Source organism: Nomascus leucogenys, chromosome X (assembly GCF_006542625.1).
Source record: "Nomascus leucogenys isolate Asia chromosome X, Asia_NLE_v1, whole genome shotgun sequence".
Lineage (NCBI taxonomy): Eukaryota > Metazoa > Chordata > Mammalia > Primates > Hylobatidae > Nomascus > Nomascus leucogenys.
The window spans coordinates 7,454,284-7,472,897 of NC_044406.1; positions in this window are offsets into that span (position 1 = coordinate 7,454,284).

The window sequence follows — 18,614 nt, forward strand, 5'->3', positions numbered from 1 at the left end:
AGAGCTCAGTGCGGTTAGCATACTCATTATGTGCATTAAGCAGACTTGAATGCATTAAATGTGGTGAATTGATTTTATACAATTATCCTCAGCTGTCTTTTTAGAAAAATAATGACTAATGCATCTCTACAAATGTGTTTCTCTAAGATCTACGGGTTGAAGTACAGTGCAGGTTAGGGAGTATCTCTCTCTCTCTCTTCTCTCCCACCCCATTCCTTCCTCTGGAGAGATTTTCCCAAATGACTCCAGCTATGAGCCTCAGCATGTCCACACTGGGGAAAAGCCCACTTTTCCCATGAAGCAAGCCAAAGCCTCTATCGGAAGCAAACCCTGGCCTTCCTTCTCCAGAGCTTGCATCTGACCTGAGCTTTACACTGTTCCTCTCTTTCCCCATTGACTAGGCTGCTGTGTGCCTTAGAATAGACTTGCCCCATATACCGCTAATATTTATATCCTCTTGCTTCGTGCTGATTGACCTAGCTTTGGGCTCTTTGCTTGCCCTGATCTTGGATAGTTTGTGTACGCCTCCTTACTGGCTTGTCTTGTGGATTCTGACCCACTTCCTGCTCTCACTTCTAGTACCTACTGAAGCAATAATTACTAACACTCTGCCTCTGCTTCCTTGGTATTTTGGCTGAGCCCTCGCAACTCATTGAATTATTGTGCAGGGCTGAATGCAGAGAAGCAGAAGGAGACAGGACTGTTAAGCAGGAAATTTATGTGAGCACATAACATGTCCATATCCCAGCCACAAAAAAGAAGCTAGACTTTCTGCCCATAGCTGTGTTTATAGCATCCTCTCTGAGCAAGTCAGGAACTGGTTATTCCCTGGGATCTGATTTTGTGAGCAAGCTCATTTTCAGTTGTCCACATTTCAAATCCTCAACTATCAATTCCTTTTTCTTACCTTTTTTTCTCTTCTTTTTTCAAAATTTAACATTTAAATCACTTGGGCACATCAAGGTTCAGATTTTCATAGAAGAGTTTGTTCAACCCAAATAAATGGTAAAATAAAAAATAAGGAAGAGGTTTATGGTGTGAAACTATTACTTTTTTTGTATGTATTTGTTTGCAATTTGCTCGTAGTGAAAGACAACTAAGCATTATGTGACTATCTGTTGCTAGTTCAAATTCAAATCTTGGGGTCTTTAGTTCATTCAGGCTACTATAACAAAAATGCCATAAACTGGATAGCTTATAAACAACAGCTATTTCTTACAGTTCTGGAGGTCCAAGATCCAGGAGCCAGCAGATTTTATGTCTGTCGAAGGATCACTTGCTGCTTCATAGATGGTGGCTTTTTGCTGTAGCCTCTTATGATGGAAGGGAAGAACTCCAGTCTTTTTAGTTCCTTATACAGGCACTAATCTCATTCAAAAGGGCACTGCTTTTATGATCTAATGATCATAGAAAGTTTTTGTCTTTTAATACTACCATATTGAGGATTAGGTTAAAGTATATGCATTTTGGGGGGATAAAAATATTCAAACTATAGCAGGGTCCCAATCATCTCTCGAAACGTTGGCCAACTGAGACCTCACATGTAGAAGTGTTTGCAGGGGGTGATGGGAGACAGCAACAGATCATCAGGCATTAGATTGTCAAACTGAGCGTGCAATCTAGATCCCATGCATGCTCAGTTCACAATAAGACACATGCTCCTATAAGAATCTAACGTTACCTCTGATCTGACAGGAGGCAGAGCTCAGGCGGTAATGCAAGCTATGGGAAGAGGCTGTAAATACAGATGAAGCTTTGCTTGCTCACCCACGGATCATCTCCTGTTGCACAGCCCAATTTCTAACAGGCTGTGGACCAGTAATGGGGACTGGGGACCCCGGCTCTACACCATTTATTAAGTAACTTTTCCAGGAGGGTGAGGAGCAGCACCACGTATTCAAGCACCAATGTTTTTTGTGACAAATTACGTTCACATTCACACCAAGTGAGACAAAGAACAATAATATGATTTCATTGGCACTGGTTGTGTTTGTTGCCAAGTGAGATATTAATTTTCAGCTTACAGATTTTTTTGAATGCAGTAATTGCAGATAATGAGTATGGATCTGCATCATACTGACTTAGGTACCAATATAGTTTGAATTCTATCCCCTTCCCCTCTCCTCCAAAAAAAAAAAAAGAAAAAAATATGTATATAAATCCTAACCTCCAGTATCTCATAACGTGGCCTTATTTTATTTTTAAAATTATTTTTATTTATTTTTGTACTTTTAGTAGAAATGGGGTTTCACCATGTTGGCCAGGCTGGTCTCAAACTCCTGACCTCGGGTGATTCGCCTGCCTTGGCCTCCCAAAGTGCCGGGATGACAGGCATGAGCCACCGAGGGAGGTGGGAGGCAGATCACCCGAAGTCAGGAGTTCAAGACCAGCCTGGCCATGATGGTGAAACCCTGTCTCTACTAAAAATACAAAAATCAGTCAGGCGTGGTGGTGCATGCCTGTAATCCCAGCTACTCGGGAGGCTGAGGTAGGAGAATTGCTTGAACCCAGGAGGCAGAGGTTTCAGTGAGCCGAGATCCCGCCACTGCACTCCAGCCTGGGTGACAGAGGGAGAATCCGTCTCAAAAATAAAATAAAATAAAATAAAAGGTCTTTACAGAGGTAATCAAATTAAATGACACATTGGGGTGAGCCCTTATCCAAAATGACTGGTGTCATCTGACATAAGACAGATCTGCATAGAAGGAGAAGATCTGAAGACTTTACCAAATGAAGAGAGAGTTTTGGAATGACTCTGCTACAATTCAAAGGATGTCAAAGATAATTTTTCTTTCAAATCTTCATCTCATTTTTTTCTTTCTTCCTCATTCACATTGTTATTACCTTAGTTCTGGCCCTCACTAATTCATGACTGGACTACCATACTAGCTTTGCAATAGTCTCCTGATTTTATATATTCATAACATCCTGTGCAGTCTCTTTGATATCTCTCTTTCTCTCTCTCGCTCTCCCTCCTCTTCAATCCAGCTTGCGCTCTGCAACAGTATTAATCTTCCTGTTACAAAGCACTGACTAAGCTATTCTGATCAAATACCTTCTATCACTCACCATTGTCTAATGAACACATTCCAAACTCCATAAAGCATTTACTGCCTCTATAATTTAATCTCCCTTCTTTACTGCGGGATCCTTGGGTGAGAGCCCAACTGGATGGCTCACTTTTTCTATCACTTTCCCCAAATGTATGTGTGCTTTTTCTTTGTTTAAAAGACAAAGCCTCTAGGTCATGACTAAATATTCTAAGTATACACATCCTTCAGAACCAAGTTCCAGCAGTATTTCTAGAATTTTTGTTTGTTTTTTCAGTAGAATAAAATCTCATTTCTTCTCTTGTAGCATAAATAAAAGATTCTTAGCACTGATTATGAGCCAGACACTATTCAGAATTATTTGCATTTATCAGGTAAATTAACTTCACAATAATCTGTGAGATAAATTCTATTTGCACCCCAGTTTTACATATTTAGTAACTATGGCTCAGAAAAACTGAGTATCAAAGCCACATGGTTTCTTTAAATTTTATTTTATATTTATTCATTTTAATGTTTGTGGGTACATAGTAGGTGTATATATTTATGAAGTATGTGAGATAGTTTGATAGAGGCATGCAAAGGGTAACAGTAGTCACATCAGAGTAAATGGGGCATCCATCATCTCACATGTTTATTCTTTGGGTCACAACCTATCCAATTATACTTTTAAATACTTTAAAATGTACAATTATTTTTTACTATAGCACCCATGTTGTGCTATCAAACACTAGGTCTTACACATTCTTTCTAGCTATTGTTTTGCACCCATTAACCATCCCCACTTCCCTCCATCCCACCTCTACCCTTCCAAGCCTCTGGTAATCATCCTTCTACTCTTTGTCTCTGTGAGTTTAATTATTTTAATTTTTAGCTCCCCAAAATAAGTGAGAATGTGTGAAGCTTGTCCTTCTGTGTCTGGCTTATTTCATTTAACATAATGACCTCCAGTTCCATCCATGTTATTGCAAATGACAGGATCTCATTCATTTTTATAGCTGAATAGTACTCCATCGTGGATGTGTACCACATTTTCCTTATCCGTTCATCTGCTGATGGACACTTAGGTTGCTTCTAAATCTTGGCTATTGTGAATGCTGCTGCAACAAACATAGGAGTGCAGATATCTCTTCAATACATTGATCTCCATTCTTTGGAGTATATACTCAGCAGTGGGATTGCTGGATCATATGGTAGCTCAATTTTTAATTTTTTGAGGAACCTCCAAACTGTTCTCCATAGTGGTTATAGTACTTTACATTCCCACTAGCAGTGTCTGAGGGTTCCCTTTTCTCCACATCCTCACCAGCATTTGTTGTTGCCTGTCTTTTGGATGTAAGGTATTTTAACTGGGGTGAGATGATGTCTCATTGTAGTTTTAATCGGCATTTCTCTGATGATCAGTGATGTTGAGCACATTTTCATATGTGTGTTTGCCACTTGTATGTCTTCTTTTGAGAAATGTCTAGACAAATCTTTTGCCCATTTCTCATCACATTATTAGATTTTGTCCTATAGAGTTGTTTGAGCTCCTTATATATTCTGGTTATTAATCCTTTGTCTGATGGGTAGTTTTCAAATATTTTCTCCCACTGTGTAGGTTAGCTCTTCACTTTGTTGATTGTAGCCTTTGCTGTGCAGAAGCTTTTTAACTTGATGTGATCTCATTTGCCCATTTTTATTCTGGTTGCTTGTGATTGTGGGGTACTGCTTAAGAAAATTTTGCCCAGACCAATGCCCTGGAGATTTGCCTCAGTGTTTTACTGTAGTAGTTTCATAGTTTGAGATCTTAGATTTAAGTCTTTAATCCATTTTGATTTGATTTTTGTATATGGCAAGAGATGGAAGTCTAATTTCATTATACTGCATAGGGATATCCAGTTTTTAAGATTATGCAATCTTCCTAGCACATACACCAAGTACCAAGAACTGGATTCTACCTACTTAGGTTTCATTGTTAAAATACCTTTTCATTTATAGAAACCGATGGAAGAACCGTTTCCATCCTCTTTCCTTTCATCGTCCCCTCCCTACAACCTAATATAATTAAGAAGAAAAATTCAAAGTAGAGCAAAATCTATCTACTTGAAAAAAGCCTTTTTATTTTTGCAACTGAGGAGACAAAAAGTACATTTCATATTTCCATACATTAGAAATACACAGGTCCTTTCTAGATATACTAGAACCTACTATATATTTATATATTAACATGTCTATTTTTATATTTTTATATAGAAATATTTATATTCTATATATATTATATAGAATATATAAACATATATTTATCTTTATATATTATATAGAATATATAAACATATATTTATCTTTATATATTATATATAATCATTTATTTTAGAAAGTAAGGTTTTATGCTTGTTGAAGCATGGTTCACAGGCAAACAGAAAGGAAATTATCACTTTCAGAAGAATAAAGTACAAAATTATCACGATTCAATACCCACCTCTCAATAATTGCAGTGAGAGAATAATATAGCAGAACTTGCTATGTGTAGAAAATACCTGTGTATTTCTCATGTGTATATATGTAATCTACATTTATATATAATTATATAAATGCACAGGTCTTTTCTATATATAGTAGAATTTACTACTGTATTCCTAATGTGTATATATATAAAATCTATATTTACAAATATTTATATAAATATGCAGATTTTTATATGAACACACAGGTCTTTACTATATACAGAAAAGATCAGTGTATTTCTAATGTGTATACATATAAAATTTATATTTATCTCTAGATATTTATATACATATAATCTCTATATATTTGTATATTTATGTATTTATATATCTATTTTATATATTTATATAAATAGATTTCATATATAGATTTTATATATAAATATTTAAAGACATCTATAAAATATATAAACATATTTATATTTATATATAATACATAAATATATAACATATAAGTATAAATATATATTATATATAAAATATCTATTCTATATGTGATCATTTATATTAGAAGGTAAGCTGTTGGTATTGTTGAAGCATGCTTCTCAGGCAAAAGGAGAAAGGAAATTATCATTTTAAGAAGAATAAAGTACAAAATTATCACGATTTAATTTCCAGTTGTTAACAATTACACAGACAGAATAACTCATGCCATTTAATATTATAGTGAATAGCACGTTAAACTTTTATGTGATTCTGAAAATATGAATTTCCATATAATAAGGGTTTGAGATGTAAAGCACTGATTTTATAGGCAGTTTTCACTTGTTACATAGATTGTTCTTATAGCTTTAAAGATGCTAAAATTAATGGTGGCTTTGAAGAGATGGTAGCATCATTTGAGAAACAACAGATGAGTTCTGTTTCATCCTTTCCTTGGTGTGGTCAGGGCTTCACTTCATTAGCTTAGGAAGGGATTTCAGAGCTTTGCATGTTGAACTTGTAGCTGCCTCCTATGGAATCTGACGAAACCTAGGATGCTATACCACAGAAACAGGGCGTTGCCCATGTCCTGAACACCATCATTTTGTGGTATATTTCTTTTGTATTTCTTATATGGAAATACCATATAAGGATGAGCATGCTTGGTATAACTCAAAACCTGTTTATTTGCAAGGCTCTATTGACCCTGGACAATAAATATTTGTATGTTATGGATGGGAAACAAGTCAGAACGAAAAGCTCCTGCTGTCTTTTAGGAAAGCCTATTGGCTGTGGTTGTATATCTCTTTCTAAAGGGAAATTGGTGAATTTTCTGCTACAGTTTTTTCCATAATGACAGCATAAAACTGAAATAAACTGAATCTTGTCAGTGGCCACTTTTGGGGTTGGTGTATATTAGGGAGCACTTTTGCAACGTGTTTCAAAATTACATTCAAGAATTAATTTCGTGCATCTTATTTTAATGCCTTATTTCCCTCAAGCTCTGCAAGCCAAAAGAGTCTGTGATGATTCTTTTGGCATTGAAAAAATTATCCATGGCTCTTACATCGTGTTTCTTTCATGATTTCATGGCAGTTGGAGCTTCAATTGTTATTTGTTGGGAGCTATTTCACTGGGGCTTCATGTTTTATTGTGATGATTGGCAGACTTGTGTTTCAGGAATTTTTGGCTTTGGAAAGTTACTATGATTTTGAAATTATAGATGCAAAAATGTCAGTGAATTTATTCTTGCAAACTTTTAATTCATTATAGACAGTAAGTGGTTTAATCAGAAATCAATAATTTAAATAATCTTTAAATTTGTTGGAGCATTCACAAATACATCTTCCTTTAAGTCTTTCTTTATTCTACATGTTATATACACAGTTAAATTAATAAATAAGAGTTTTAAATATTTTCCCTCCTTTTCCAACTACCCACAAGCTCAGGCTTAAAATAAACAGTGGAATGAGTAAAGACCCGAAGTAATACAGCAGCAAAGCTTTAGTTGGCTTTTATAATAAAATAATAGATATCAAAGCTTCCTGACGTTTTTAGGCAAATCTTCCTGTGTCCCTAAAGGGAAGATCCCCTTGACAGCAGTCACGAACAACAGGTGATCTTGAGATTCTCAGCTGTCAAAGACAGTTGGTGGGAGAATTTGAAAACACCTTGTACACATTAAAGAGCTAAGCATGAGATGATGTATACATACATATGTCTCTGTCTCATTAGACTACAGGAAATAGGACACATGGCAGGAAGGCTCATGTGGATTCCCCTTGACCATGCAGCTTCCTCTGCTCCTGACTCCTAAGAACTTTCTGACCTATTGGTCATTTCCAGCTTCAGATCCCCACGCGTACGGATTGTTTTTGGCCCCATGTCAGTGATACACAGGACACAGAATTGCTCTCAAAAAACACTCTGGAATTGAAAAATGACAGGAGAAGCTCAACGCCATGGCTGGGTACCAGAGGGAAGGCCTTCCGCTGTTTCGAACACTGATGCTAAGCTCTAGAATAACTGCAGCTGCAGCCTATTGGACCAGAGCATGTGTCAGGCAGGGTGTGAAATGCTCCCCATGCACGACCTCCTTTCTCCCTCACATTACCCCTGTGGATTAATCGGGGCTCCCGAGAGACACCACCAACAGCCTATCAGCAAAGATAGATGAGAGGGGATTTATTAGCGGAATTAGAGGCTGAAAAGTCTCAGGGCAAGCTGTTTGCAAGCTGGAGCCCCTGGAGGGCCAGGAGTGTGACTCGGGTCACAACCAAAAACCTCAGAACCAGGGAAGTGGATAGTATAACTCTTAGTATAAAAAGAGCCTGAAGTTGGCCGGGCGCGGTGGCTCACGCTTGTAATCCCAGCACTTTGGGAGGCCGAGGCGGGCGGATCACGAGGTCAGGGGATCGAGACCACGGTGAAACCCCGTCTCTACTAAAAAAAAATACAAAAAATTAGCTGGGCGCGGTGGCGGGCGCCTGTAGTCCCAGCTACTCGGAGAGGCTGAGGCAGGAGAATGGCGTGAACCCGGGAGGCGGAGCTTGCAGTGAGCCGAGATTGCGCCACTGCACTCCAGCCTGGGCGACAGAGCGAGACTCCGTCTCAAAAAAAAAAAAAAAAAAAAAAAAAGAGCCTGAAGTTCTGATGTCCATGGGCAGGAAAAGAAGAGTCTGAGCTCCAGGAGAGAAAGGGAGGAAAGTGCCTTTCCTCTGCCCTGTTTCTTCTATCTGGGCCCTCAGAGAATTGGATGGGGCCTGTCTCTATTGAAGGCATCTTCCCCACTGTCCAGCACCCCACGCCAATCTTCATGGGAGTATCTGCACAGGCTCACCTAGAAACAATGCTTTACCAATTCCTGACGTATTCCTTAAGGCAGTCACGTTGACACCTGAAATTAACCATCACACCCTGTAGAATGAGTAGTGTCCCCACTGGACAAATGAAACAGACAGTTTGGGTACGTTTCTTGTACTGCTTATAGGTTATAGGGTCAGGATTAAAACTCAGGTCTGCAAAGATCAAATTCTAAACTCCACCCTCCTAAGGACTGCTGCTCAACGCTGTGGAAGCAGCACCGTATTAGACACTGTAAGAGGATTGAAGAGGCATTCGAGACACATCCCCTGCTTTAGGGACCACATCCTAGCCTGCATTCATGACAGGAGTCATGTTTCTGTGACTGTTCTATAGACCCCGGAACCAAGTGTGAATTGGCACGCTTTAGGTGTGCATAAGCTCTGCAGAAATCCTAAGGAAGAGCAAGATAATTACAGGCTCAATTCATATAGGGAAGTTTTTATGAAAACAGCTTTTAGCCAATTCCTGAAAGAAAACATTTTTACTGGCAGAAAAATGTTCTGCTGGAGAATAACTAGTTGAAGGGCTTTGGGGGAAGGGGCCCTGGACACATGTCCACGGAAGTGGGGAAAAAGGACGCACAGAATAGAAACAGAATTGAGGACCCTTCAGGGAGAGAAGTAAGGAAAAGCGCTAGCCCAGCAAGCTGATAAAAATATATCTGCCATGTATTTAAAGTTAATTCCATCTCTTGATTTTTTTCATATTATTCATTTTAATATATTTGTTAGTATAGTATTATCCATCTTATTGTCCCATATATTATGGCATTTCCCCCTATATGTGAATATATTACCACATAGAAGGAAATGACCTCATTTTCCTAATACATAATTAGACACATGAATTTATTCCTTTACAAGCAAAAATGTGTCTCCTCCATTAAATATTAAAATGAATGAAACCATATAATATTCCAGAGTTGAATCCCGTAGCTCAATACTTGGACAGAAATGTTGCTAATTTGCACATTTTATGTGGTACTGAAGACTCCCACATTAAGGAGTGTTTTTATTGTCTGCTTGGTCAGAGACCTCAGTGTTTTGATGAAAGTTCATTCTTAGGAGGCCACTGTCATCAAATCAACTTTGCATAAGAAAACTTATGAAAACACAAACCATTCTGTCCTCACAACTTCAGTTCACAACATTGGCGAATGGAGTCACACCTGCATGCTCATAGTTTATCACCAGAAACTATGAAACTACTAAAAGAAAACTGTGGGGAAATGCTTGAGGACACTAGTCGGGGCAAAGATTTTTTTGAGTAAGATGTCCAAAGCACAGGCAGTAAAAGCAAAGTCAACAAATGGAATAACATGAAGCTCAACATGGTAAACAAACAAACAAAAAAATCAAGGAAGAGACAACCTAAAGAATGGAAGAAAATATTTGCAAACTATACATCTGACAAGAGATTAAGAACCAGAATATATATATATATGTATCTCATATATATATATAATGAGCTCAAACAACTCAGTAGCATCAGCATCATCATCATCATCATCATCATCATCATCATCATCATCATCTGTGTGTAGACAACTGAATCAGGCTCCGTGGCTCCTGGAAACTGGAAATCTTCACATAAAGGCAGAGAAAACCCTTCCAGAATATTTCTACACTATTTCCTACACAAATCACTCGAGAACCATTTCCAAAAGCAATGAAGTATATCTGGCCAACCCATGCTCAGCACCAAACTCTTGCAGAATTTTGACTTTGCCTTTTTGATACTGACCTTTGATTTTTTAAAATAATTGTTTTGTCCTTTTGCTTCAGAAATTTACAAAGCAAACAGAAAACATTTAGGAATGACTGACTCTGTATTACTGAATCAATTATTAAATTTTGCTGAATGATTGATCTTGGAAAATAGAGATGTAACTACTTCTTGATGTCAACTGTAACTCAAATCTCTTCTCACTAAAGAATTAATGAAATGCTTAGCCGGGCATGGCCAATGGAATTAGAACTAGCCCAGTCTTGCCATAACTTTCTGCTTCCTTACCGTCCTGAGTTTCAGTGGGCAACAGATTCATTTTTGGAGATTAGTACGGAAATCTCTGCAACAGTTTTTCCATTCATAACTTAAGGTGTTCATAATTATTGCAGAAGTTTCTCAGTCTCTCCATGTGAAATTTCTCTTAGCTATTGGATTTTAGGTATTTCACAGTTCCTTTTGTGCTTTTAAACACACAAGCCCAATTCTGCTTCTTTAAGTGGTTTTGTGTTCCAGTCGCCTGCTCAGAATATGCCTGTTTAATCCCCCTACTATGATGATTGATCTGTTTACACTATACTATACTAGACTGGGGAAGTTTTAAAGTTGAATCCAGCTTTTTAGAATGCAGACAGCTGCTAAATTGGTGACAAAAATGAGATGCTACCTTAAAAAGTCTATCCAAATGTACCAAAGATATTTGCTGTATGAGTCATGTTCTTTGCATCATAACTTCCTGTGAAAATGAAAGCTATGCACTTTTTGAATTAAAAACAATGGTGCACATAGATACGCATATACTCCTGAGCATGCATCAGGTGTGCACGTGCACTTTCACACACACGCCCCCTCCCTCCCACACACACATTATCTTAGAGTGTGCCTTGGCATCCTTCTTCACACAGACATACGTCATTGTTGAAGAGACCCAGCTCTGTGTGGTCAGTCTGTGTGCCACAGCATCACCTTTGTCCCTCCACAGCTATGTGCCCACTTTGTGTGGTCTTTATATTTTTCTGAAGAAGAGTCAGGTTACTCATTCACTTTATTTGTGTACACACTTCAAAAAATATATGTTTTAACATTTCTGTAATATCCAATAAAAGGATAAAATTAGAGGATGTAACTTCTGACCAAATAAAGGAGAAAATAAAATGGTAATAATCAAGCTAAAATAAAACAAACACAAACAACATAGAATAAAAGTGATATGAACAGCAAGTATACTAACAGAAAGTACAATATGATAGAAATGAGTCCATAAACACAATGGATACAAACAGATTAAACTCTATAATGAAAAGATGAAGACACAAAAGGTTTGAAAAGAAAAAGATGGAAAACAAAATACCAAATATGTATTAATCCAAGGAAAAAGCCTTAATTGTATCAACGTCAGATAAATTAACTATTAATGCAAAAGTCATTCTTATGGGTAAAACCGTTATCCCTATGGGAAAATCTGTTAAGTTCTCAGATAGCTATAACAATTTAAATCTATATGCATCTAATTAAATGGCATTTATATATAATATGCATAAAAGAAAAATTAACAGAATGAAAATAGAAATGAACAAATCCACCATTATACTAGGATAATTCAGCATATTCTCACCAGCTGTGAGAATGGTCTATGATTGGCATAGAGACCAAACTAATATAAATATAAAAGATTTAATAGTTTAATAAGCTCCTTGTAATGGACATATATAGAAAACTACATGAAATAATTGGAGAACACGTTCTTTTCAAGCGTTCCAGAAAATTTTCTAAAACTTGGTTACCCACTTGACATAAGGTATGTCTTCTCAAATTTCAAAGAATCTGAAATTTTCTAACTATAATACAAAAATTAAAAAGTTAATGCCAAAAGAAAGCCTTCAAAGGCCCTGTATATTTAAAAATGTAAAAAAACACACAAAGATCACTATGCGTTAAAAGAAAAATCATAATAAAAATAAAATTGTATCTAGGAGAGTTTGATAATAATGACAAACTTCCTTTACTCCACACATAATCTGCCACGTCATCCATGTGCAAGTGTCTCCGCAGGAAACATTCTCAAAAATGGAACAGCTGGGAGAGCTGGGTCGCATATCTGATCATTAATACATTTTATTACTGGTAGATATTACCAAATATTTCTCCTCAGGGATTGTACCAATTTATACTTGTACCAAAAGTGTGCAGCAGTTATTTGCAATACTTTAATAACCCAGTGCCTTTGCCTCCTTTGCCTGGAATATGCGTCCTACCTCATCAGATGCCATCCTCTGGGAGATGATTTAAGAGGAATGCCTTCCATGACAATACCTCTTGGGCTGCACTAGGAGACAGACACGTGCCCCTAGGGGTCCCACAAATGCATGTCTCATAACACTTCTCACACTACATTGTGATTGCCAGGGTTCTTCATTTTCTCAAGCTCCAGAATACCAGTTCTGTCTTATTTGTCTTCTTTCACCTGTACTTCCTACCATGCTGAACTCACAGGAAGCTATTGGAGTGTTTGCAACATGAATCTTTAAAAACGGGCTGAAGTCTCTATGGATTATATATACTTTTTAAATCAATTTCAAAATACAAAAAAAAAAAATTCAAGCAAGAAATAAAAAGCACATTATTTTAAAAGAGCATTACAGTTGTGGAGATTCCTTGAAGAACTAAAAGTAGAACTACCATTTGATCGAGCAATCCCACTACTGGGTATCTACCCAGAGGAAAAGAAATCATTGTGCGAAAAAGATACTTGAACACCCATGTTTATAGCAGCACAATTCGCAATTGCAAAAACATGGAACCAACCCTAATGCCCATCAATCAACTAGTGGATAAAGAAACTGTGGTATATATACACAATGGAATACTACTCAGCCATAAAAAGGAATGAATTAATGGCATTTGCAGTGACCTGGATGAGACTGCAGACTATTATTCTAAGTGAAGTAACTCAGGAATTGAAAACCAAACATCACATGTTCTCACTTGTAAGTGGGAGCTAAGCTATGAGGATACAAAGGCATAAGAGTGATACAGTGGACTTTGGGGACTTAGGGGGAAAGGGTGAAAAGAGGGTGAGGGATAAAAGACTACAAATAGGGTTCAGTGTATACTGCTCGGGTGATGGGTGCACCAAAATCTCACAAATCACCAGTAAAGAACTTTCTTGTGCTACCAAATACCATGTGACCAAACACTACCTGCTCCCCAATAACCTATAGAAATAAAAAAATTAAAATAAATTTAACAAAAAAGCATTACAAAGTCAAATTCAGAAAAAGAGATATGAACATAAAAATGACCCCAAAATAGCAACTTGCAAATTTTGAACACAAATAAGGATGGAGCTATTTTGTTTGTTTAAGTGCCTATAGAAATTGTATTATAACCAAACAGGCTTTTGTAGTCATTTGTAGAAAAAAAAAGTACAACATAAAGTGAATACAGTAATAAAGAAAGTTGTGTATCTGTTATAAATAAACATATACATTTTTCATATATGTCTACAGGGCAATGTCCATCATTCTGGAGAAGTCGCATGGAGCTGTTTAGTACATTTTAACTACTGTTCCTCAAAAAAGAAAAAAAAAAAAGAGGCCGGGTGCGGTGGCTCACGCCTGTAATCCCAGCACTTTGGGAGGCCGAGGTGGGTGGATCACGAGGTCAGGAGATCGAGACCATCCTGGCTAACACGGTGAAACTCCGTCTCTACTAAAAATACAAAAAATTAGCCGGGCGTGGTGTTGGGAGCCTGTAATCCCAGCTACTCGGGAGGCTGAGGCAGGAGAATGGCGTGAACCCGGGAGGCAGAGCTTGCAGTGAGTCGAGATTGCACCACTGCACTCCAGCCTGGGCGACAGAGGGAGACCCCGCCTCAAAAAAAAAAAAAAAAAAAAAAATCTCTTAAATTCAGACACTGCTTCATTGATTAATTCATTTGTTAATCCATCTACTCAGTATCTCCGCAAATATTTATAGTGGCCTTTTTTTTGTTTTGTTTTGTTTCGTTTTTTGTTTTTGTTTTTTTTTTGTAAAGGACTATGCTGGGCCAACACGGTGGCTCATTCCTTGTAGTCCCAGCAATTTGGGAGGCCGAAGTGGGAGAATCACTGGAGCCAGGAGTTGGAAACTAGCCTGGGCAACATAGTGAGATCCTGTCTCTACTAAAAATAATAGCTAAATTTCAAAAACATATTTTAAAAAAGGACTATGTTAGTGCTATAAGGTATCCAAAATTTATTTGATAAAAATCCCAGGCTCTGTAAATTTATAGAAGAGGAGAAGATAATTTTCTTTTATCAGTAAATTATATCATTGTACTGAAAATGTTTTTCATTGGCTTTGATTTTAAGAAATGTAAGGAAAATAAAATGGTTTACATTAATCATATATCGTATATATTCATATGCAAATATTTACAATATGTATTTAAACGTATATGTGACACATTATTCAATCTTGTTTGTGGATTTAGAAAAAAAAGAGATTTATACATTTTAAGAAAACTTCCCTGTATGAAAAAAATTTCTGGAAACTGTAAGTGTGAGCTATCTACATTAGTGTTTCTGTGTTTGGCAAAACAGTATTGCAGCCCAAACGGGAATGGTTGAGGACAGATAACTTGGCCAAATCACCCCGGCTAGAAAAGTGAGGAGATTGCATCAAACTCGCTCCGAAAGCCAATCAAAGAATAACTTGAAACCGCTTTCAGTCACTTAGACTTTGCTTCCTGGTCCTTAGTGGCAACTAATGAGGTTTAGAAGTAAGCACATGTATCTGTCTATACTGAAGGGAAGAAAATAAATCTACTATGGCACCAGTTCAAAACACTGCATGAGCAGTCGAGAGAAACAATTTACCAGATCATGCTTAATGGTAAATCAGAAATGACATGTATGAAAACATGGGGCTGCAACTTGAAAATACTGGAAAATGAGTCATCTAAATTTGCAGAACCAATCAGATCTCGGACTGATACACTTTGTAACTTGCAACTGCTGGATACCATGTACCTATGTGACCAAGGGCATCTGTAATGATGAATGGTTCATGTTCACACAGCTTTAAATGCCTGATTTCTGAAATGATCAATCATTTATTAGCTGTAAGGTAAGGGCAATGACGTATATGATCTTCTCCTGTGCTTAGAGATGTTAAAATTCATTTATGGCACTACAAAGATAAGAACATGCAATAAAAGTTCTAAACTATGTAATAAAATCCAAGGTAGGATTTTGTAGATTATGCGTTAGTAATGACATTTTAAGAGAATATTAACATTTTGTTAAGCAAATATATTAATATATTAAGTATTCAATAATTTTAATTTTAATTATAATTAATTTTATCATAAGCATTTTCTTTTCTATTTACACATAAGACTCTTACAAATTCAAATAATAAAAAAATGATGTTTTTAAACTGTACTCAGGAATAGACAGACTATGTTTTCAATAAAGAGAGTCTATTTCAACATGGCAAAACCCCTTCTCTACTAAAAACACAGACATTAGCTGGTCATGGTGACACGTGCCTGTGGTCCTAGCTACTCATGAGGCAGAGACGGGAGGATCACTTGAGGCCAGGGGGCAGAGGTTGCAGTGAGCTATGATTGTGCCACTGCCCTCCAGCCTGGGTGACAGAGCAAGACCCTGCCTCAAAAAATAAAATAAAAATAAAATGAAATAATAAAATAAAAAACAAAGCACATAGGTCAGCTGGATGCAGTGGCTCATGCCTGTAATCCCAGCATTTTGGGAGGCTGAGGCAGGAGGATCACTTGAGGCCAGGAGTTTAAGACCAGCCTGGGCAACACACTGAGACCATGTCTTTACAAAACACACAAAAAAATTAGCCAGCATGGTGGCACACGCCTGTATTCCCAGGTATTCAGGAGGCCTGAAGTGAGAGGATCCTTTGAACTACTGTATACAATTTGCAGCCAGGTGGAAGGCAGTACAGAATTCAAAGCCTCCATTAACTCAACAAACCTGTTCCCCAGCCCACGGACACATACACAAAGACTTACAGTCACATCATTTGCTTATGGGAGCCAGCGTTTCTCCTTAGGAGTAGCAAGGGATGAGCTTTTTATTGTTACTGTGGCTTTTCAGTTTATGCAAGTCAACACCTTTGAACAAGTGCTGAGATCAGGATGGAATCCATCCTACCTCTCTCTTTATAATGGTGCCATTTAAAAAATTATTTTGTAGAGATGGGATCTTGCTGTGCTGGCCAGGGTGGTCTCAAACTCCTGGCCTCAAGTGATTCTCCCACCTTGGCCTCCCAAAGTGCTGGGATTATAGGCATGAGCTACTGTGCCTGCCTAAAACAATGCCATTTTTAAGATGAGGTGCATTTAAAGAAAGGGTGTATTTGGTAGGCAAAATAAGGACCCTCCAAAGATGTCCAGGAACTCATCCCTGGAACCTGTGAACATGTGAGATGACAAGGCAAGGGAGGAAATGAGTTGGAAGGTGCTAATGACAGGTACCAATCAGCTGACCTGAAACATGGATATTATCTTGGGTTATCTCTGGGGTAGTCCAGTGGAATCCCAAGGGTCTTTCTAAGTGTGAGAGAGGCAGGAGAAAGGAACCAGAAAGACAGCCACATGAGAAGGATCTGACCCCAAAAATGCTGGCTTTTAAGACGAAGAAAGAGGCCATGAGATAAGGAATGGAGGGAGCTTTCAGAATCTGAAAAACGCAAGAAAACACCTCCTCCCCTACAACCCTCAGAAAGGACACTGCCCCCACTGCCATCTGGAATGTTAACCCAAAGGCACTCAGTCCAGTCCAGACTTTACATGAAACTACAGAACTGCAGGGCAATAAGTGTATGTTTTTATTTTTAATTATAAACATTTCACTAACTTATTTTAATTGACAAACTTAAATGGTATATACTGTCTACAATAGGTTGCTTTAAAGTATGTATATATTGTGAAATAGCTACATCAAGCTAGTTGACGTTTGCATTACTTCACCTAAGTATAATTTTCTCTGTGGTGAGAACTCTTAAAATCTACCCTCTTAGCAATCCTTAAAAATACAATATTATCATTAGCTGTTGTCACAGTGTTTTACAATAGAGCTCTTGAACTTACTCCTCCTGTCGAACTGAAATCTTGTACCCTTTGGCCAACATCTCCCCAACCTTCCACCTCCCCCAGCTCCTGGAAACCACTATTCTATTCTCTGATTCTGCGAGTTCAACTGTTTTAGATGCCACATAGGAGTGAGATAACGCAGCCAGGATCAGTGGCTCATGCCTACAATCCCAGCAATTTGGGAGGCCAAGGCAGGAGGATCACTGGAGGGCAGGAATTTGAGACTGGCCTGGACAATGCAGGGAGGCTTCATCTCTAGAAAGAAAAAATGTGTGTGTGTGTGTATATATATATAATTTGTATTATTATGTATTATATAATTATGCTATAGATATCTATAATCTATATTATAGATTATAGATATATACAAGTTGGGTGTGGTGCACACACCTATGGTACCAGCCACTCTGAAGGCTGAGATGAGAGGATCACTTGAGCCCAGAAGGTCAAGGTTGCAATGAGCTATGATCATACCACTGCATTCTGGCTGTGCCAGAGCGACACCTGGTCTCTAAAAATAATATGACTTCAAGTACACAGTTACTCATTTGAGGTAGTAAGGGGTGGCATAAATATCAACTGTTCCATCATTAAGTACATTGTGGCCTCTTTCTTGTCCTTCCACTATAGAGTAAATAGTAGTCAGATAACCCAGGATGTACAACAGAACTCACACATGGACCTCTGCGGTGCTTATTTTGGCTCTGTAACTACTGAAAGAGATCTCAAATAAGGATCTTTTTAGAAACTTGAAGTAGTACTTACTAGTACTTAGTAGTACCAACACACGCTTTGGGTAAAAGGAAAATCCTTTATGAAAATGCAAACTTTAGGAATTAAATGCTCCCCACAGGGACTCACTTATTGCTGTATACGTGACTGCAGGCAGAAAAACACAATCTGAATGAACTTGTTTTTTTTCTTAAACTTGGAAAACCTAGAAAAGATGAGTGG